The 22,339-nt window shown below is 49.6% G+C and overlaps 1 protein-coding gene across 6 annotated transcripts in view; it reads right to left on the minus strand.

Moving 5' to 3' along the window:
- The window catches only part of CECR2 (CECR2 histone acetyl-lysine reader), a 151,848-nt gene that overhangs the window by 37,918 nt on the left and 91,591 nt on the right, over nucleotides 1-22,339 (minus strand). The window contains exon 1 of one of the 6 annotated variants that reach the window (XM_075005749.1): nucleotides 9,581-9,588. The exons of the other annotated variants lie outside the window; for them this stretch is intronic. The gene's annotated coding sequence lies outside the window, so the exon portion shown is untranslated. Of the gene's footprint in view, nucleotides 1-9,580; nucleotides 9,589-22,339 lie in introns of those variants that run through there. 6 annotated transcript variants of the gene reach the window in all.

Below are 22,339 nucleotides of genomic sequence, written 5' to 3' on the forward strand. Positions count from 1 at the left end.
AAGAGATGCCTGCATCCCCACTCTACAGATTACTTCATATGACTGTTTCCTTCTGCTCCTCAAATGGAGAATGACTCCTTTTTGACTCATTCCATTTTCTTGAAGGTGTTTCACCTGACCTCCTATAGTACTCGATGACAGATACTTAGATATGGTAGCTTTCACAGCTCTGCCATTGGTCTTTTCTGACATGATTCCCTCCACCTCGCAAACAAAACCCACCACCCCTACATGTGTTTCTGAATGTCTTTGTTTTGCCTCACTAGCAGTGAACAACTCACATTCCAATCAAGTAAATGCAACGTGACCTCCTTAAATAGAAGGAAATAGTTTAAATGAGATAGTTAAGGACGATTATTTTAAAGAAGAATTCCTGCATCAGCTGAAGTACCCACTTAGTGGGGTAAAAAGTGCAGAAATTGTTCTTTGCTAAACAAAACAACATTTGGCTCAAATGGCTGTTCCATGACACATTTCAGGGCCAAGTTCCATTTGCAGCTTCCAAGTGGAAACTTTAAAATGGGCAAAGTTTGGTTCTTGCCTTGGAAAACCTGCAGACAGGATATCAGATTCTCTTTATAAGCTGATGGCCTCTAAAACTTCTATTTGATCACACAAAGTGCTTGCACGTTTAGTTCTTTGATGAAGTCATCAAATAAGAAAGCGAGGCAATATTTTACAAACTTTTAAAACAGATGCCATGCCTGGACTCCAGTTCCTGGAAGTATGTTAACTGTGTAAAAATCTCAAACAACATCCTTCCCAGTTCAAAGGAATAAAACCATTGACTGACAGCATCCAATTCCGCCCTTGAGTTCAAGATGTCAGGGTCTGATTGAACTTCAAGTCATCTAGTGAGAGCAGACTCTTGTGGGGGACCCAAAATGACATTTCTGGGTTCCTGGGGAATGAGGACCCATGGGGCCAAAAAGGAGCTAGCAAGAGTAATATGGCTTTCTCTGTTCTAATTTGTCTGGTTGTCTGAGCAGGAACTGGAAAAGGAGAAAAGGCACACATCAGGGGACCAGATCACTTGAAGGAGAATGCATTGATTTCCCTTGCTTTCTGTTTTTGTTGCAGCTCAGAGAAAGTGAATCGGTGCATGGAGTTCCCCTTTTCCAGAAGATGATTTGTGGGAGCTGCTCATTTGAGTCACATTCCCTGTGGGGACAGGGACTGCTGACACAACCAAACAGCGTGAGTTTTACGTAAGTGGACAGGGGTATGTCCAGGGTAGCTGAAAGCCTGCACGGGCCCCTGGACAAGGTGAGGGGGGGAAGCCCTGTGCTCCCCAAAGAGGCAGGGTCTCAGGCAAAAGGACTGGAGGAAACCAGCCCTTCGCAATGCACAGACAACAGCGCCGTCCTCCCAAGCCCTCAGAGCCGCATGGAGCATGCAGTGTAGAGCTCTGGCAGCAACTTAAATGGCTCAGGGCTTCAGCAGCAGTGGCCAGGAGCTTGCCCTTTGAGTTGCCAAGCCCTGGGGCAACTGCCCCCTTTGACACCACTGGGTAGCCCTGAGTATGTCTACATTTGCGCTTGATTGACAAAAAACTTTTGGCATTCATGGGCACGTAACACACACACACACACACACCACTGTTGACGAAGCAAAATGTCCTTCTAGGAGGCAGAAGTATTTTGTCAACAAACGTGCCGACAGACAGTGCTCTCACAAGCTGACTTTTGTTGAAACAGCCTTCTTGCTAAAAGCTGTGCAGTGTGGACATACCCTAAAACTAGAAGTCTCTGTTGTTTGGCCCAATAACAGAGGAATACCGCCTCTGTTTGCAGGAGCGTGCTGCATCTCCCTCACCCATTTGTGTGAGTTGCTGCTGTGTGTTTGGAACTTTGAATCAGGACAGAATGAGAATAGGAAATGGGAACCAGATGTCTCATGGCATTCCCAATAACCCTCAACTCTAGCCAGTTTATATTTATCTTTGTCTCTACAGCTGGCCATTTCCCCCAGTCAAGCATGGGGCCATCTGTGGACTTCACAACCTGCCAGAAAAACACCCATGGTTATTCTCACCTTTTAGCATTTCTATTAATGCTTCTCTTCTGGAAAGGTTTCTGGAGCAGGCCTCCTCTGCTGGACACAAAAGACCCTGCTGGAAGGATGGCGATCTGACTGTGTAAGGACTCCTGTTGGTGACCCCTTACAGACTGGGGACATGTTTATGTCTTGTGTTGCACTGTGCATTAACAGTGTCTGAGTCCAGGAGATGAAGAAGTACCACATTATAGTGGGGTATTCTGTATTACACCTAGATCACAACTGCGGTCACAGTCCTAAGTTGTACAGTAAACTCTTTCATATCCAGCAGCTCTGTGACCAGGAGTTTGCCAGCTATTCAAATATTGTGGATAATAGAGAGGTATACCTACCCCCGCATAACACTAAAGCAAAGCAAGATCTGATATTAAGAAACAAACAAAAATGTATATACAGAGTACTTTATTTACCAACAGTAATATTGTACACTGTAAACTTATACTATATTTGCTATATTTATATGTATTTACTTTCACTATACTATACTTATGGAACATGTAACTAAAATTTACTTATGGTTACAATGCTGGTTATTTGAGAGTTCCAGATAATGGAGTGCCAGATAGGAAAGAGTTTACTGTACTAGGCTCTGTGGAAAGGTTAGGGAACGCTCGCTGAAGCTGATCATAAACCTCTGAGTCTACAGGATTTATTCCTGTTGAGAATCTCAGTGAGTTGTCTATCTGGACTGGGATCAAGGCAACAGATAATCTAGATATTGGGATTTGCATATTCCTTCTGCTGCGGTTATCAACATCACCATAACTCAATACTTTGTCTAGGTTAGCATTTTTGTCAGCAAAATTTTTGTTGTTCCAGGGTCTGAAAAGAAACACACCCCTGACCAACGCAAGTTTCACTGACAAAAATGGTGATGCAGACAGCGGTATGTTGGTGGGAGATGCTCTCTCACGGATGTAGCTACTGCCTTTCATTGGCTGTGTCTACACTACACAACTAACTTCAAAGTTGCTTACTTCGAAGTACAACTTTGAAGTAAGCAACTTCGAAGTTGAGCGTCTACATACACACCCCCTATTTCAAAGTTAAGCTTCGAAGTAGGGCACTACTCCATTCCCAGGAATGAACTAAGGACTCTGAAGCTGGGAAGATGTGTGTAGACTCTTTGCTGGCTACTTCAAAGTAGAGCCTAACTTCGAAGTTAACTTCAAAGTTAGTTCCTGGTGTAGACACACCCATTGGCAGTGGTTTAGTTATGCTGTTGGAAGAGCACTCTTTCATTCCGTTGTGGTACCACTGGAAGGTCTATAGTGTTGACCTATCCTTAGACCAAAGTTCAGTTGAGGGAGACAATGCTAAGCCAAATGGCAAGGCTACAAAAAGTGTTCTTCCATTGCAAAATTAAGATATTTAAATTAGAAGGGAATAATTTGTAGATTGAGGTAGTCTACAGATCTCAGAGCAGTGTGTTTAAAAATTCTTTCTGGGGATCATGAATGATAAGAGGTGATTTTCTAGCAAAAAGGAGGAGTGTATGTAATTGCCAGCATCAGGGAAGATAAGGCCAATACTGGTCAAAATCCTCTGTTTCTACTGGGGACAAAAAATAATTTTAAGTACCCTGGCTTCTCTTGATGCCTAGAACTCTAAATGTCAACCTTTTATGCTCAGACACAGCAAGTCAGAGTATTCATATTGCTCTAAAACAAAAGACGGTTAGAAAACATTCCCAAAGAGGTCCCTCCAAAAAGACAATTACAAGCAACTATAAGGGCTGTTATAGGGTAATTTGGAACCAAAGGGCCCATGTATACATGTCTCCTCCTCCTCACCCCAGCCTTTTCCTTTATCCTCCTCCTCCCCCAGCCTTTCCCTTTATTTTATAACCATCATGCCATTACTACTCTTTGCATTGTCTTACTTTATTTTATATTTGGAAAGAACCTAACGCATGAGTTGCTCATGATATGTAGTAGCAGCTGCAAATTCAGGGCAGTCTGGCACCGAGAGCAAGGCAACAAGTTTACGGAAGGGCTTCTCCATCTGGGCCTCAGGGTCTAGACACTTAAGAGAACTACTCTGCTCCCCAGGGCACAGCACTGTGGCTCAGACCATCTGCTTTATGGACTGGGAGACTTCTACTCAAAGCCATAGAAACCTGGGACACCTCCCAGAGGCAGACAGTCAGTACCGAGAAACGTGTCCAAACAAAGGATTTCCCTGCATTCAAAGCACCCTTCTCAGAGCCTTGTGTTTTAGTGCACTGACCTGAATTTTTCTCTCAGAAAGAGCGTATCTCCTGGCCCATCCTGCATGCTCAGTGAACCTCCTTCCAAACACTCATCAGTGGTCAGTATGCAGTCAGGTTCCAAAAGAGAGCCTTTGGAACAGGAGACAGCCACAAGAGGGAGGGAAGCTTTTGGAAGGGTGGGGCTGTGGGGAGATGGTAAGGTAAACCCATTGCCTCTGGGAGGCAGGCTTGGGAGAGGACACGATACAGCTGTAGAATTCTTTGCTCATACAAGCTGCGTCTACACGTGCACGCTACTTCGAAGTAGCGGCACCAACTTCGACGTTAGGCGGCGAGACGTCGAAGTCGCTAACCTCATGAGGAGATAGGAATAGCGCCCTACTTCGACGTTCAACGTCGAAGTAGGGACCGTGTAGATGATCCGCGTCCCGCAACGTCGAAATTGCTGGGTCCTCCATGGCGTCCATCAGCTGGGGGGTTGAGAGATGCTCTCTCTCCAGCCCCTGCGGGGCTCTATGGTCACCGTGGGCAGCAGCCCTTAGCCCAGGGCTTCTGGCTGCTTCTGCGGCAGCTGGGGATCTATGCTGCAGGCACAGGGTCTGCAACCAGTTGTCAGCTCTGTGTATCTTGTGTTGTTTAGTGCAACTGTGTCTGGGAGGGGCCCTTTAAGGGAGCGGCTGGCTGTTGAGTCTGCCCTGTGACCCTGTCTGCAGCTGTGCCTGGCATCCCTATTTCGATGTGTGCTACTTTGACGTGTAGACGTTCCCTCGCTGCGCCTATTTCGATGTTGGGCTGAGCAACGTCGAAGTTGAACATCGACGTTGCCGGCCCTGGAGGACGTGTAGACGTTATTCATCGAAATAGACTATTTTGATGTCGCAACATCGAAATAAGCTATTTCGATGTTGGCTGCACGTGTAGACGTAGCCACATAGTCCAGGGAACGATCTCAGTTTGAAACAGGTGAAATCCCTTCTCAAGCAGGTGGGATTAAAACTTTTTTTTTTTTTTTAATTTTCACTGTCTTCTAAGGGAACAAAGCAGCAGAAATGTAGCACTTTAAAGATTAACAAAATGATTTATTTGGTGATGAGCTTTCGCGGGACAGACCCACTTCTTCAGACCCATTTCTTTCGATCTGAAGAAGTGGGTCTGTCCCACGAAAGCTCATCACGGAATAAATAATTTTGTTAGTCTTTAAAGTGCTACATTTCTGCTGCTTTGCTCTGTTGGAGCACAGACTAACACGGCTGCCTCTCTGTTATTCTTCTAAGGGATGGACAGATCTGGTCTGTGCCTTTTCGGGAACAGGCCCCAGACATCTGAGCATTGCTGGAAGACAGAAGACTTGCTTTTGTTCACCTATAACCTGACTCAATAACAAAGTTCCAGCATCTATCTCCACTTACCATCAAGAGGAACTGAGGAGTTCACGCTCGCCCAGGTACAGAATTACTCCCAAATTATCACTTCTGAAGTGGGCTACCCACTGCCAAGTTTGTAACAGAAAAACCCAAACCAACTTCTGACTGTCAAGATTAAATCAAAAAGGGGAGATGTGATCATGAATTGGAAATATACCTGAGGCCGAAATTTTTATTACTGAGGTCCAGCTAACACTTTCTGAAGGTTCACAGATGACAAATAGTTGGCTGGATTAATGGCTAGAATATCTGTCCTGTTACAGTGTTTTATGTCTCTTCCCCATTAAATGATACTTCTCCATTTTGCCTATTTTCTTTGTGACAATGAATAAGCGCCACACAAAGGCCGCTCGTACACATGCCACTTTCGAAATGGCCCGGAATATGCTAATGAGGTGCAGATGAAAACTCCTCGTGCCACATTAGCATAAGGTCACATGATTTGGAGTCCAGAAGACGTTCTTCCGGACTGCAAAACGCTGTTTAGAACCACGGCCCCTGGGGGGGGTGGTCTTCCGGAAGGAAGTCCTTCTTCTGGAGGCCCCTTCTTCCTGAAAAGTTTTGAAGTTTTGAAGTTTTATAGAAAGTGGCATGTGTAGAAACGGCCGGAGACAGTTTGGAGAGTGGCATGCATGGTTTAATCTCAAGTAGGAAACAATGTTGTCTGAGACAGAACTAAGAACTGTGACATACCCTCAAGACGGGAAGGAGGCCCAGAAGTAGTCTTCCTCTAAACCCAAACCAAGAGTTCTCCAGAATGGTAGACTGAGGGAATCTGGAAACAAGAAGACTGGAAGTCTCCGTGTTTTCCCTCAAAAAATGCCAGGGTGAAAGGAATGGTCACTTTAATAGTTCCCTTTATGGCTTGTCCAATAAGAGGAATAATTAAAGTTAGGTTTATTCTGGTTATAACCGTGAAAATTGAAACAGACTCGGGCGTCTTTTGGGTAGCCAGCACACTATTCCCTCCTTCCCTTTTATTAACCCTGCAAGGTCCTCATCAGCAGAATCTATACATTCCCAGAACAAATGACTCCAGTATACAAAAGAGGGTGTTGGAAAGTATCCCTCTAGCTCAGCAGTCAAATATCTCAAGAGGACAGACAAGCACTATGGAGTCCATTTTGGAAGCTGAAGGGCATCCATTTTTTCTTATCAGACGGCAGCTAGTAGTTTCTGAACAGACAAAAAGGGTCAAACTTAGTTTTGAGAGCATTAACTGACAGGTGGATACAAGACATTTTCCTCTCACGATAAGGGGAGTAGTAATAGCCGAGGTCAGGAAAGCTTAATTCTGAGTAAGTCAGAAATATTGGCAAGTCCTCTAGAAGGAAGCGGGGAATATTTCTGGTGTTTGTTGAGATGACCTCAGCCAGATAGCCTTAGCAGGGTCAGGAGAAGCAAAGACTAATTCAGAAGAAGATAAAAAATTAAGGGCCCAGCTAATGTTCCCTCCCTCACAAATCAATCAGTCTATCGGTGACTTGTCAAAAAAAAGAAAGGTTAACCTGACCTTATCAGAAGCAATGTGAGTTACAGCTGCAAGCCTGGCCTTGGGCTGGACAGTGGGATAACAATAGAAGCCTTTTTTTCTGTACCAGTTAGCATTCTTATCTTTCGAGCAGGAGGGAAGTTTGAAGGACCAGCTTGTATCCTAGGCTAAAGTCTTTGAAGCTACTGAAAAACTAAGACAGACTGGAGGGAAGCAAGGTATTACCCCCTACAGGAAAAATAGTTTCACTGATATATTCTCTCCCTCCTTCAGGGATTTCTATGATGCAAGAGAGTTATCAGAGTTGACAGAGGCCAGTGTAAAGCAGGCAACCTCAGTGCACCAGTTTAAACTATTGGTGCATTGGAAAATAAGACTGTCAACAAGCTCTTCTGGGAATGAATATCTCAAAGGGCCTGTCTGCAAATCATCTGACCAAGTCAGGCCAAGGCAGGGGAAACTGGGAAAGAATAGTTGGGACCTCAAGTTCTTGTAACCAAAACAGTGTCTTCAATATCATTGGGCTACTGCCTCTTGAGAGGCTACAGATTCAGAGTTCCAGCAAACGGATGCAGGCCATGGAAGGGGAGTGATCCTGATGGTCTATTACTGCCATTCCAGATAGGTGTTAGACTTACGCAGTGACAAGTGCATGGCAGAACCACTGCGGCAGGGGTGAGGGACAGGTTGCCTCACACCACTCTTATGTGATACCAACTCTTCTGTGCCTGGAGAACATTAGTGGATTCTGCAAGGAGATGAAAACAAACCAAGAGTCGGTAATAAGAGTCGGTTTATGGGCGAGGGCAGGAAAAGAAATGTAACGGGGGAAATGAAAGCTAAAGTGAGAGCTTTGCTTTTCTGGTTCAATGCATATTCAATGGAACATGAGGCAACCTCCAGGACTGGAAAGTGACAGCCTCTTGTCCGAGAGACCCTGTCATATCACAGGCCCCATTCCTATCCAGCACGGCTAGCTTTTCAAACAGACGGGGCCTTGATAGCTAACCTTCTAATTCAGGGGACTCAAGACTCCCGGCCCACGGGCCATTCCCAGCTGGATCAGTTGCACAATCCAGCCCAGGAGTACCCCTGGGCTGGCAGGGCCCATTCATTCCCACCCCCCAAGCCACACCCCTTCCTAACACCATTCTGTCCCCTCCCGCGGTGTCACACCGTCCCCCAGGTATGTGGCCTCAGGGACTGCATGGGGGCTGGAGGCTGGTGCAGGGTGCCATCTGTGGTCAGGCCTCACTGCACTATCCTCAGCAGCGGGGGGGTGGGAAGGACAAAAAAGTGCACTTGCCAAGTTTGAGGCCCCTGCCCTAATACTCCTTTGCTTCATGCACTTGAGGATGTGGGAGAGCTGGAGATGGTGGGGACAAACGACAGAGGCTCCAGGAATTCAAGGGTGGGCAACGCTACTGCCTTCCTGGCACACTTTCCCTCTTTCCTTCCACTCTTCCTGAGCCAATGACGTTTCCCCTCTGATAAGGCATGGCTTTGCTGCAAAACCATTACTGCAAAGCGTTCATATGAACTCAGATGGATTAGCAAGCAGTGACAAACAATGAGTCAGCCTCTGCCAAGAGTCCATTCCTGTCTTTTGAACTCAACAGCCCGAAGTGTGAGGGATCAGAGGTCTCCTCACTCCTGCAAAATACTGCTGCGTCTTCTGAAAAGGTCAAGGCAACACCAGTACTCCCCACAACCCCCACCCTGGCATTTGTATCAAGAGTCCTAAACTGTCATTTACACAAACTTCAAGCCTGTTAAACTGGAAGCTCCATGAACGGAATGAAAACAAAAGACTTTATAGACTTTACAGTGTGAATCAAGAATTTCCTCTCTTTAAATTCTCCTCAACCCCCCCGCTCCCACTCATGCATCTGACAAAGGGGATCTTTGCTCACGAAAGCTTATGCTTCAAAATATCTGTTAGTCTATAAGGTGCCACAGGACTCTTGTTGCTCTCGAAGATACAGATTAACACGGTTACCTCTCTGATACTCTAGACTATGATTACCCAAACTGGGGGGTGTGACCCCCTTGGGGGCATGAAGAAATTTGGGGGGGGGAGGCGACCCAGTCCCCCCCGAAACATTCCCCCACCTGAAGAAAAAGCTGGTCCTTGTTTCTGGCTCTCAGCCCCTGCCATTTTACGCAGCCACTATAAAAAGCAGACAGCTGGCAAAGACCCACGTGGGGCTAGCTGCCTTCTGCAAAGATTACTGAGTGTGGGTTGTGAGGGGGAGGAGGAGAACGGAGTTAGCTGGATGGCTGGGGGTGCCTAGGTTGGGTGAGGGGATAAGAACCGGGGGCTGGTGGTGCCTGGCTTTATGGGATGGGAGGGGCTTGGGCGAGTGGCTTGCGGGGCTAGGGCAGGCAGCTTACTTGTGGGACTCACAGTGCTTGGACAGCTGGCCCCAGCATCGTAGGGTTCAGGTAGGTCGGGCTGGCAGCTGGCCCCAGCAACGTGGGGCTTGGGCAGCTCAAGCTGGTAGGCAGGCAGCTGGTCCCAGCAGTGCAGGGCTCAGGCAGCCAGCAGATGGCTGGCCCAGGCGGCTGGCTGGTGGGTGGGTGGCTGGCGCCAGCATCACAGGGCTCATGTGGGCGGCTCTGGAAGCTGGCACAGAGCTCAGGTAGCTGGCTAGCTGGGGCTGCACCAGACACCTTCAAGGGGCCAAGAAAAACCATTTGTGCTTATTTTTAATTTTAATTAACATTTCTATATCAAGATTTTGTGTTTATTTTAAATTACAAATTGAACTTTTTGTGAAAGGGGGTTGAATGATGGTAAAGAATAGGCGGGGGCGTGAGGGTTTCTCAAAAATCAAAAGAGGTTTGTGAAAAGTTTCGGAACCACTGCGCTAGAGCAGAGGTTCCCAAGCTTGTTTTTCTTGTAAACGTGTGCCCTCCACCACCATTCCAGGCCTATCAGCAGCCCACTTACCCCTACCCTTCTCATCATGATACACTCTGTGTTTTTCTTACACTACCCGTCTTTAGATATCCATCCTATGTCACCATAACATACAGCTACCGTGTGATGTAACCAAAATGCCCTCAGCCCTGACTGAGTTCTGAGCTGACTTGGCCTGGGCAGTTCTTGAGCGGCACAGTATCACTGTGCTGGATGGTGAGTGGAGGTGAGGGCTCGGTACATCAGCCTCTCTCTGAGCCTGTACTCTCCTTGGTACATCTTGAAGTAAACTAATTGCTGTCTTTTATATAACAAATTCCCACTGAGTTTTAAGGCTTTGTCTGAGTAGCCTACTATGACAATACAATAAATAAGATAATTAACACATAAAATCCACCATTGCAAAATTTCTCCTATGTTCCTCCCAGAATGTCTCATGTAACTTCAGGGTAGGTGTGCCACAGTTTGTGAGCCCCTGTTCTGGTGTAATTTGAAGAAGGGGACAGGATGTCTGATAGTGGGAGGGATTTACTTAGCAAGATAATTCCCCATCTCTAATTTATATATAGTTGAGTGCCTGGGGAATCCAGTGTCTTCTCAGCTGAACTCTTGGTCCATCTAAGTGTAGGGGAGGAAAGAGTTAGTTACCAGAAACCAAGACCAAAGTGTAGTCACAGCTTAGCTTGTACGGCTCTAAATACCCCTATCCATCTCAAATCATCCACACCTAGAAGCTAAAAGCCACGGAAGGGAGCAGTTGATACACTGCCTCCCACCGCCAGATAGAACAGGAACAGCATTGGAGCAGAGGGAAATGTCCAGGGAAGCTCAGGGATGGAGAGCCAATGGGTGCTGTCTAAACAAATAAGAGATCACATCATGGAAGCATGTGCTGGCTCAACAGAAGCAAACATAGCCACTTAACTCACATATGACAGCTGAGGCAGGATTCGCAGAACCACAGAACACTAGAACTTGTAGGGAACTCGAGAGGTCATTGAGTCCAGTACCCTGCCCTCTCGGCAGGACCAAGCACCATCCAGACCATCCCCAAGAGGTGTCTATCTAACCTTCTCTTAATTATCTCCAGTGACCCAGATTCCACAGCCTTCCTAGGCAACTTATTCCAGGGAGCTTGTGGAATCTCCATCACTCCTTGGCTTGTTGTTCTACAGCCCCCCAAAAAGAAGAGCAGGACAGAAGAAAGGAAAGCCAGGTCACCATAGCTGCCAACCCCAAGGAGAAGTTCCAATTCTGCATTTAGAGGCTGCCCCCCACAGCCACAATACAAATACATGGCAACAGAAAAACCTTGTTCAGCTCCTACATTTCAGTGTTCCTGTATCGCGTTTTATCCATTCCAGGGAAACACCATGGCACCCTCTCACCCACCCAGAGCCAAACTGTCCTACCACTGACCTCATATCTACCCCACTCCCACTTCTCTACACCTGAGGCAACAATCAGGAATTATCTTCCTAGCTGAGCTAAAGCACCAAGGGAGGAAGTGAATTCACCCCCCAAACCAACGCGGTAGGTTGGTGTGCGCTAGCTTTGCCCAGAGAGTTTGTGGTATGAGTTCTCCCTATGACCCTCTTCTTATTTAGTGTCTGACCCATATCCACTCCTAGCGAGTCCTGAGGGATGATTTGGGAATGACTGTGTGTTATTTGATGGAGAGAAGAAAAAGGGACATATACATTGGACCAAACAGAAAATGTTTCACCTGCACCTGCCTTGCAGAAGCCAGGGGAACAGCATGTGGGCTGAGAGGGGAGTCGCTTTGATCTCAGCTCCCCCATCTACCTAAAGTTTTCACTATCATGGTAGAACACCAAAGCAGCCAATCTCTGCTTCACAACCCCTGAAACTGGGAGGCACCAGCAGGTGGTGTGCCTGTTACTTTGAACTGTTTTGTTTGTTTCCCTTTCCAGCTCCAGGTACCCATGTAGGTGTGAGCCGCTGCTCTGTTTCTCTCTCTTTCCCCAGGAGCAGGCACCAGGGTGGAGCTGCTCTTTGATGAATAAAATAAAATGAAGGCAACAGCAAGGCCAGCCCAGGAAGTTTTGGGCAGGTGAAAGATTCTCTAGCTCCCTGTCCTCTATGTAGGTTTCAGGACAGGGAAAGAGAAGTTACTCACCGTAGTAACAATGGTTCTTCGAGATGTGTCCCCGTGGGTGCTCCACGATAGGTGTCGGGCTCGCCCCGGCGCCGCAGATCGGATCTTTCCAGCAGTTTCTGCTGGACCGCACATGCGCCAGCACGCTCCGCTCCCTTGCGCGCTCCCAGCCACGTGCGCGATCCAGTCCCCGCCAGTTCCTTGACCAACCGCCTCGGATGCTCCTGAAAAACACTGAACAGAGATCCGAAGCGGGGAGGATGGGCGGGTGGTGGAGCACCCACGGGGACACATCTCGAAGAACCATCATTACTACGGTGAGTAACTTCTCTTTCTTCCTCGAGTGTCCCTGTGGGTGCTCCACGATAGGTGACTACCCAGCAGTAACCCAAGAAAGGAGGTGGGTAATCGGGTTATGTGCAGCTTGCCCCCGAAAGGACCGCTGTCGAGAGACGGGTATCCTCTTGGAATACCCTGTGTAGGGCATAATGCTTGGCAAAGGTGTCATAGGATGACCATGTTGCCGCCCTGCAGATGTTTTTTAGCGCAATGCCCTTGAAAAAGGCTGTTGATGCCGCCACCGCCCTGGTGGAGTGAGCCCCAGGCGGGGCCAGCAAAGGAGTCTTTCTAAGTTCGTAGCACGTTTTTATACAGGATACGATGCGCTTCGAGATTCTCTGCGAAGAGAGACCTTCTCCTTTTGATCTGGGAGCAAGAGAGACTAGGAGTCTATCCGTTTTTTGGAAGGACTTAGTCCTGTCTATATAAAAAGCCAGCGCCTTCCTCACGTCCAGGAGGTGTAGGCGCGCCTCTTTGTTGGAGTTATAAGGCTTTGGATAAAACGAGCGTAAGACTATAGGTTCGTTAATATGAAACTCTGAAGAAACTTTTGGAACAAAGGCTGGATGCAGCCATAAGGTTACCGCCTCCTTCGAAAATACTGTGCAGGTTGGCGTTGCCATAACTCCCGCGAGCTCGGTCACCCGGCGAGCTGACGTGATTGCAAGAAGGAAGGTTGTCTTTCTCGTAAGGAGACAGAGGGAAACTGTGGCTAAGGATTCAAATGGTGGTCCCGTTAGTGCGTTAAGCACCAGGTCCAAGCTCCACGAAGGTGGAAGCGGTTTCCGAGGGGGGTACAGGTTTACCAGCCCCTTCAGCAACCTGGTAACCATGGGATGGGCGAACACCATGGGCCCTTCCTCTTCGTGTCGGAAAGCCGATATAGCGGCAAGGTGGACCTTCAACGAGGATAGGGAGAGTCCGCCTCTCTTGAGGTCCAGTAAGTATTCTAATATTACAGGTATAAGCACAGCAAGGGGAGCTAATTGCTTGGTAGAACACCATGCAGTGAATGGAGTCCATTTCTGCTTGTAGGTCTTCCTGGTGGAAGTCCTTCTGCTGCTTTCTAGGACTTGTTGCACTCCCTCCGTACATGTGCTCTCTAGGGAGCTGAGCCATGGATTAACCATGCTTGCAGTCGCAGGCCTCGGGGGTGTGGGTGCACTATACACCCCTGGGCTTGCATAAACAGGTCCGGCGCCACCGGAAAGGGCATCGGTGGGCGGTCCAACACGCGCAGGAGTAAGGGGAACCATTGCTGTCGATCCCAAGTTGGGACTATCAGGATCATGCGGGCTCTCTCTCTCCTGGCTTTCTGCAAGACCTTGTGGATGAGCACTGTGGGAGGAAATGCGTAGAGCAGGGGGCCCCTCCACGAGATCGCGAATGCGTCTCCCAGGGACCCCCGTCCCAGTCTTGCCCTGGAGCAGTATTGTGGGCACTTCCTGTTGCGATGAGTGGCAAACAGGTCTACCTGGGGAAACCCCCATGCATGAAAAATTGGTCGTAGCAGATCGGAACGGATCTGCCACTCGTGTGTGAGTGCGAAGTGCCTGCTCAACTGGTCTGCCTGCACGTTGTGAGCGCCTGGTAAATACGAGGCTTTCAAAGTTATATTGTTGGCGACGCACCAGGTCCACAGTCGGACTGCTTCCACACATAAGGCACAGGACCGAGCTCCTCCTTGTCGATTTATATAAAACATGGTGGAGGTATTGTCTGTATTGATCCCGATCACTTTGCCTTGTATATGGTCTCGAAAGTGTCTGCAGGCGTTGAACACTGCTCTGAGCTCCAGCATATTTATGTGCAGCGACTGTTCCATAGGGGACCACAGTCCCTGCATCACCTTTTCGCCCATGTGTTCTCCCCACCCTATGTGGGAGGCATCGGTGGTGAGAAAGATAGATATTTGTGGTTGATGAAAGGGTACCCCTGTTAGCATGTCCTTGGGGTTCACCCACCATTGCAGGGATCTGCGCACCTCTGTCGTGGGCGACACCACCCTGCGGACGGTGTGTGCTGCCGGTTTGTAGACGCTCGCCAGCCAGTGCTGCATGCTGTGCATATGCAATCTGGCGTTCTGTACTACAAACGTTGCTGCTGCCATATGGCCTAGCTGCTGTAAGCACGTTAGAACCGGCACCGTGGGGCTGAAGGTGATGACTTGTATGAGGGAACCAATGGCGCGAAAGCAGGCATCTGGTAGATAAACCCTTGCTGTGATGGAGTTTATGCGTGCCCCTATGAAATCTATGTCCTGTGTGGGGTTGATCTTTGACTTTGCCAGGTTGATGACCAGGCCCAGCGAACAGAACGTGCCTGCTGTAACGTGTATCATGCGTAGTACCTCTTCCTTCGAGGCCCCTTTCAGTAGGCAGTCGTCCAGATATGGGAATATAAACACCCCCTGTCTGTGCAGGTTGGCTGACACCACTGCCAGGGTCTTGGTAAATACTCCGGGGGCTGAGAAGAGGCCGAACGGCAGAACCTTGTATTGGAAATGTTCTTTGCCGACCATAAACCGGAGAAAACGTCTGTGAGCCGGGTGGATTGTTATATGGAAATACGCATCTTGTATGTCAAGGGCTGCGAACCAATCTCCATCGTCCAGTGCCGTAAGTATAGAGGCGACTGTGATCATCCGAAAGCGTTGTTTGCGCAAGTACCGATTGAGGCCTCGAAGATCTAGGATGGGCCTCCAGCCTCGTGTTTTTTTCTCTGTAAGGAAGTATCTTGAATAGAACCCTTTCCCTTGGAGTTGCTCCGGCACTCTTTCCACTGCCCCTATAAGCATAAGATGGTCCACCTCCTGCTTGAGTCTCGCTTCGTGCGAGGCGTCCTTTAGATGGGGCCTGGGTGGAGGTCGTGGCGGTGGGAGCGACTGGAAGGGGATCGCGTAACCCGTGGCTATGATCTCCAGTACCCATTTGTCTGTGGTGATCTTTTGCCACTGGGCGTAGAATGGTTGGAGGCGATGATGGAACATTAGCTTTGGATGACATTGCGCGATGGTAGTGATAGTGCAGCCCTCGATCTGTCTGTCAAGCTTGTTGCCTTTGGCCCTGCCCCAAGGATGCACGGCTCTGTTGGGAACGTCGCCTGGGAGTTCTGTACTGTTGGTGCTGTTGATGCTGCCCTTGCTCGTAGCCCCTTTGGTAGTGAGCACGCTGGGGTTGATACGGGTATCGTCTTTGCTGAGGGTAATACTTTTTCTTCCTGTATGGAGGGTTATAAATCCCTAAGGTTCTGAGAGTAGCCCTTGAGTCCTTACTGGAATGAAGGACCGAATCAGTTGATTCAGCAAACAACTTCTGTGTGTCAAAGGGGAGATCAACGATCTTTGCCTGCAGATCCCTCGGGATACCCGATGTCTGAAGCCAGGATTCCCTGCGCATGACCACTGCCGTAGCCGTTGACCGTGCCGCCGTATCTGCTACGTCCAGGGCGATCTGAACTCCTGTCCTCGAGGCTGCGTAGCCTTCCTGCACGATGGCCTTCAGCACCGGCTTCTTATCCTCTGGAAGAGAGTCCATGAGGGAAGTCAGCCTGGAGTAATTGTCAAAGTTATGGTTCGCTAGATGTGCTGCATAATTTGCCATTCTCAACAGTAGGGTAGAGGAGGAGTAGACCTTTCTGCCGAATAACTCTAGCTTCTTGGCATCTTTGTCCGCTCCCCCTGTCTTGTACTGAGAAGTTTTCGACCTCTGTTGAGACGATTCCACCACCAGAGAATTTGGTTGTGGGTGACTGAACAGGAACTCCATGCCCTTCGCCGGGACGAAGTATTTCTTATCCGCTCTCTTGTTTATAGGCGGAGCGGACGCAGGGGTCTGCCATATCGTGGTAGCGGACTCCATAATTGCTTCGTCAAGCGGAATAGCTATTTTGGAAGAGGCCGGAGGTCTCAGGTTTTTGAGAAGCTTATGGTGCTTCTCCTGCTCCTCTGCTGTTTGGATGCCTTGCGTAAAGGCCACCCTTTTAAACAGCTCTTGGAACTGTTTGAGATCGTCCGGGGGGTGGACGTCCCCTGGGGCCGTGGCCTCGTCGGGGGAGGATAGAGAGGAACTACTAGGGTAAGCCCCTCTGGATCCCTGTGGGTCCTGTTGACGGTGATACATCTTCTCGCTGGAGGCTTGCGAGGGGAAATCTCGGGGTTCCAGAATCAACTCCCCCTGAGATATTTGCGTTTCCGTCCCCGTCCACGATTGCCCTCGGGGATAGTGAACCGTCTGAGGGGACCTGTCCCTGGGGGTATGCCTATGGTGTCTATGCCCCGCATGATGGGGAGACCATGGCAACACGGGCACGGTTCCTGGGATGGAGACCTGGACCACTCTCGAGGCGCATACCCCCGGAGTCCGAGGGAGCGAGATCGTCTGGGTGATTGAGACAATGGTGAGACTGATTTGTGATAGTACTCCAGGGGGTCAAATCCCAGAAAAGGTGAGGGTGGCCCGAGCCATGGTGACGCTGGCTGGAGGAACGGGGAGGGAGGCTCAGGGTAGACTGGGGGAGACCCCTGCCTCCTTGTTGGAGTTCGCAACATAAGGGGAGGGCTTAGAGAGAGCAGCCCTGCAGCCCTGTCTGGAGAAGGGCTGCGGTGCCGGGTTTTCTCTGCTGCCTTTTCCCTCCCCTGTGGGGCTGACTCCGCCCCTTTCCGCGCCGGGGATCTCGGCCCCGCTGTCGGTGCCGCGCTCGGCACGCTTCGCTGCGGTGCCGCGTGGGTGGTCTCCCCCAGCGCCTGCAGGCCGCGTGCCTACGAGCTCTGCACCGTTGGCGCCCCGGGGGTCTGTGCCACTAGCTGCGGTGCCGCCGGTTCCGGCGCTTGCCTGGCTGCCGCTCTGCCCGCAGTGCGGGCCGGCTGTTTGATTATCGGAGGCTCAGCCTCTGCCACGTGCACTTCCGCGCCGCCGCCGCTCGTCTGTGATTGCGGCTGAGGGCTATGTGCTGCATCCGTCCCTCTCGCTGTGGCTGCCGGCAGGGATCGGGTTGGCGAGAGCTTCCTCCGTTTTTGCACTGATGGGGTGAGGGAAGCCGCCTTCCTTTTATGGGCCCCTGCGGGTCCCCCTTGTTGGGGCCGCTCCGGCACGTCTGGCTGGAGGGCCTTGTCAAAGAGCAGCATTTTTAGCCGCATTTCTCTGTCCTTCCTTGATCTAGCCGTGAGCTTTGCGCAGAAGGAGCATTTTTGGGTGACATGAGATTCCCCCAGGCGCCTAATACACTGACTGTGCCCATCGGAGGCTGGCATAGCTTCGTGGCATGACTCACACTTCTTGAATCCTGAAGAGGACATTGCGGTGAGTCTTTGAGTTGTTAATAGGGTACTTAGCACCTTCTCTGTGCTTGTTCCCCTCTCGGACCCAGCCTGCCGAGGCAGGAGGCCTAATGGCCTTACGTCCCCGGGCCTCTGCTGCTCCTCTTGTTACTCAGGCTTTTATATATTTATATATATATATATATATATATATATATATATATATATGTATTTTTTTTTTGCAATAAGAAAAATAACAAGCTAACTTAAAGACTGAAAGACTGAAAAGAAACTCTAAAAACACATTAAGAACGTTAAATATGCTGACTCTGGCCGCAGCCTGAGAGGATTCCGTCTGCAGCCGATGGCGGTTAAGAAGGAACTGGCGGGGACTGGATCGCGCATGTGGCCGGGAGCGCGCAAGGGAGCGGCGGGCGCCGGCGCATGCGCGGTCCAGCAGAAACTGCTGGAAAGATCCGATCTGCGGCGCCGGGGCGAGCCCGACACCTATCGTGGAGCACCCACGGGGACACTCGAGGAAGAAGATGTGGCTCTGAGGTGCCCTCTGCTGCACTGCAGGTCTGCTCTCCCCACCTGTGGGATGAAAGTGACTTGCAGGCAGGGCAGGAAAGGTTTTTGACTCAGGGGACCAAAACACTCTCATCGCCCAAAACAGCCAACGTCCCTCCTAAAGCTGCATTTATTCACCATGCACCCCTCCTTACCAGGACTCTGACATTCTCTCATTTCACAACACCAGTCTGTTCACCCCAGTGGTCCAGATAAATCGGCTGATGTGAAGAAGAGAATAGCCCTAAAGTTAGAGTGACAACACTGCCCTATGTGTACAGGACATGAGCCTCCGGGGATGGGGGCCTGCTGTCCCACGTCAGGGTTCCTTGGCATTGGGGGCTACTGGAGATGGGGAGGGTCCCGCAGCCTTCCGATGAGAGGGACTGGAGGATGGGGGCTCCACAAGCTCCTTGGCAGGGTCTGTCAAAAATAGGGGCTCTGCACCCTCCTAGCAGAGAGGGCCAGGGAATGTGGCAGCTGCCCTGCGGCAGGGATCCATGGCAGCAGGGTCTGCTGCACTGGGGAACAGGGTACTTGCCCCATGGAGGAGCTTCCCTGCAGCAGGAGTTGCCTCCCCAAGGCACAGGATACTGGGGAATGAGGCAGAGCTTGCCGGCAGAGGGACCTGCAACTGTGGTGTGATGGGGAATGGGACAGCTGCCCCACGGAGGGGCTCCCCGTGGCAGGAGCTCCTGCCCCAAGGCATGGGCACCAGGGAACTGGGCAGCTGCCTTCAGCGGAGGCTTCTGCCACGAGACACCAAATGCCGGGGAACAGAAGCCCCGCAAAATATGGGAGAATTTGCCCATTTTCTTAAAAAAGCCGGTACGCCTGTGAGATGGCTTAAATAAGGGACTGGCTAGGGGAAAATGGGTCAGATGGTCCAACTAAAGGAAAACAGAGTTGGACCGAAGTTGCATTTTATTGACCCAGGACAGCATCCCATGCAAGTTTTCTTGCTTTGGGTAGAGTGGGGAAGAAAACCAGAGTAATCAGGGAACCCAGCAATCACGGCATCCAGAGTAAGAACATAAGAACGGCCATACTGGGTCAGACAAAAGGTCCATCCAGCCCAGCATCCCATCTGCCGACAGTGGCTAATACCAGGTGCCCCACAGGGAGTGGACTGAACAGGTAACAGTCAAGCGATCTCTCTCCTGCCATCCACCTCCAGTTTCCGACAAACAGAGTCTAGGGACTCCATTCCTCACCCATCCTGGCTAATAGCTATTAATGGACCGAACCTCCACGAATTTATCTAACTCTTTTTTAAACCCAGTTATAGTCCTAGCCTTAACAGCCTCCTCTGGCAAGAGCCGTGTCTACACGTTCACGCTATTTCGAAGTAGCAGCACTAACTTTGAAATAGTGCCCATCACGGCTACACGTGGCGAGCGCTATTTCGAAGTTGAAATCGATGTTAGGCGGCGAAACGTCGAAGCCGCTAACCCCATGAGGGGATGGGAATAGCGCCCTACTTCGACGTTCAATGTCGAAGTAGGGCACGTGTAGACGATCCGCATCCCGCAACATCGAAATAGTGGGGTCTGCCATGGCGGCCATCAGCTGAGGGGTTGAGAGACACTCTCTTTCCAGCCCCTGTGGGGCTCTATGGTCACCGTGTGCAGCAGCCCTTAGCCCAGGGCTTCTGGCTGCTGCTGCGGCAGCTGGGGATCCATGCTGCATGCACAGGGTCTGCAACCAGTTGTCGGCTCTGTGGATCTTGTGTTGTTTAGTGCAACTGTGTCTGGGAGGGGCCCTTTAAGGGAGCGGCTTGCTGTTGAGTCCGCCCTGTGACCCTGTCTGCAGCTGTTCCTGGCACCCTTATTTCGATGTGTGCTACTTTGGCGTGTAGACGTTCCCTCGCAGCACCTATTTTGATGTGGTGCTGCCCAACGTCGAAGTTGAATGTCGACGTTGCCAGCCCTGGAGGATGTGTAGACGTTATTCATCAAAAAATAGACTATTTCGATGTCGCTACATCGAAATAAGCTATTTTGATGTAGCGTGCACGTGTAGATGTAGCCAAGGAGTCCAACAGGCTAACTGCACTGTGTGAAGAAAAACTTCCTTTTATTTGTTTTAAATCTGTTGCCCATTAATTTCATCTGGTGTCCCCTCGTTCTCATACTATGGGAACAAGTAAACAATTTTTCCTTGCTCTCTTTTTCCACACCACTCATACTTTTATATACCTCTATCATATGCCCGCCCTTAGCTGAGTAGGCATGCGAGCACATGGAGAGGAACCGTATTACTTGCTGGCCTGGATATGGGAGAAGATGAGAGGCAGATGGAGAATGCAAATGAGGGGCCATGTCAGTCCATCAGAGTTAAGGAAACAAAAATAAACCCTAAAATCGAGGTTTGTTTTTATGACCAAAGGCCCAATCCTTCATGGTCTTTGCCCACAGAAGCTTATGCTCCAAAATATGTTAGTTTATAACATGGTTTCCCAAACTGAAGGGCGTGACCTCCTTGGGGTGTGTGTAAAGAAATTCCCGGGGGGGGGGGGGACACAAGGTGACCCAGCCCCCCCATCATTCCCCCCACCTGAAGCAAGAGCCGGCCTTTGCTTCCGGCTCTCAGCCCCTGCCATTTTACGTGGACGACCCAGCGCATCCACTATAAAAAGCAGACAGCCGGCAAAGACCCACGTGGGGCTAGCTGCTTTCTGCAAATAAGAGTGAGTGTGGGTTGGGGGGTGGGGAAGAAGGAAGATGGGGTTAGATGGGAGACTGGGTGTGCCTGGCTTTGTGGAAGGGCCAGGGAGGAGCTCAGGCGGGCGGCTCGCAGGGCTTGCGGGGCTCAGGTGGCCAGCCAGCTTGTGGGACTCATGGGGCTCAGGCGGCTAGCCCCAGCAGAGCAGGGCTTGGGTGGCTAGCTCCAGCAGAGTGGGGCTTGGGAGGCTTGGGATGGCAGGTGAGTAGCTGGCCTTGTCAACGTGGGGCTTGGGTGGGCAGCTGGTATGGGGCTCAGACAGCTGGCTAGCTGTGGCTGCACCAGGCAACCACAAGGAGCCAAGAAAAATTATTTGTGCTTATTTTGAATTTTAAGTAACTTTTTTATATCAAGCTTTTGTGTTTATTTCAGATTACAGATTGTATTTTTTGTGAAAGGGGACTGGATGATGGTAAAGAAGAAGTGGGGAGGGGACGTGAGGGTTTCTCAAAAATCAAAGGAGGGCATGGTGCTGAAAAGTTTGGGAACCACAGGACTTGTTATTAGTCAAGGGAAGTCTGTCAGTGATTTTAATGGAAATGATGATTGGACTCCAAGATAGGGAAGCAAGTTACTGGGTGAATTATTCCTGTAGGTGTGGGGGAAAAATCACCAAACAACAGACACTTTAGTTTTAGAAAAGAGTGGCTGAAGATGAAGTTCTGGCTGGGGCAGCCGCATTTTTTTTCTGAGGAGCTTAATCAGCTTAAAGGAAAAGAAGCTTTTTCAAAAATTTCTGAATCCTTTTGTTTTCAATACAATATTATTTAACACAGTATATTAATAAAAACACTAAGGCCAAGACTACCATTTAATCAGCAGTGATAGGTGAATAATAATAATAATAATAACAACTCTTTGCACACAACACATGGGAAATTCAAGAGATTTTGAATAGTTTTCAATGTATGTTTCATAGATATATTGTAATATGACCTGTGCTTGCCATATGTTTCTGCAAATTCTGTCATCATTTATTGCAACAGGACAGTCAAACATCCCCAGGACACTACATCATGAAGTTTAATCAGTAAACGAATCCCCAAACCACTCCACCCTCCCCCAACCTACATCCACTTCTCAGGCAATGTACAACCCACCTAGCCCCACACCTGCAGCACTTTTAGCATTACCACCCTTAAAACAACATCCCTTCACATCAGTCTCAGGCCCTACAGACAGTGTAGAAACTACCGTTGGGAGGATCTCCAGGTGTAACAT

Source organism: Carettochelys insculpta, chromosome 1, assembly GCF_033958435.1.
Source record: "Carettochelys insculpta isolate YL-2023 chromosome 1, ASM3395843v1, whole genome shotgun sequence".
Classification (NCBI taxonomy): Eukaryota; Metazoa; Chordata; order Testudines; family Carettochelyidae; genus Carettochelys; species Carettochelys insculpta.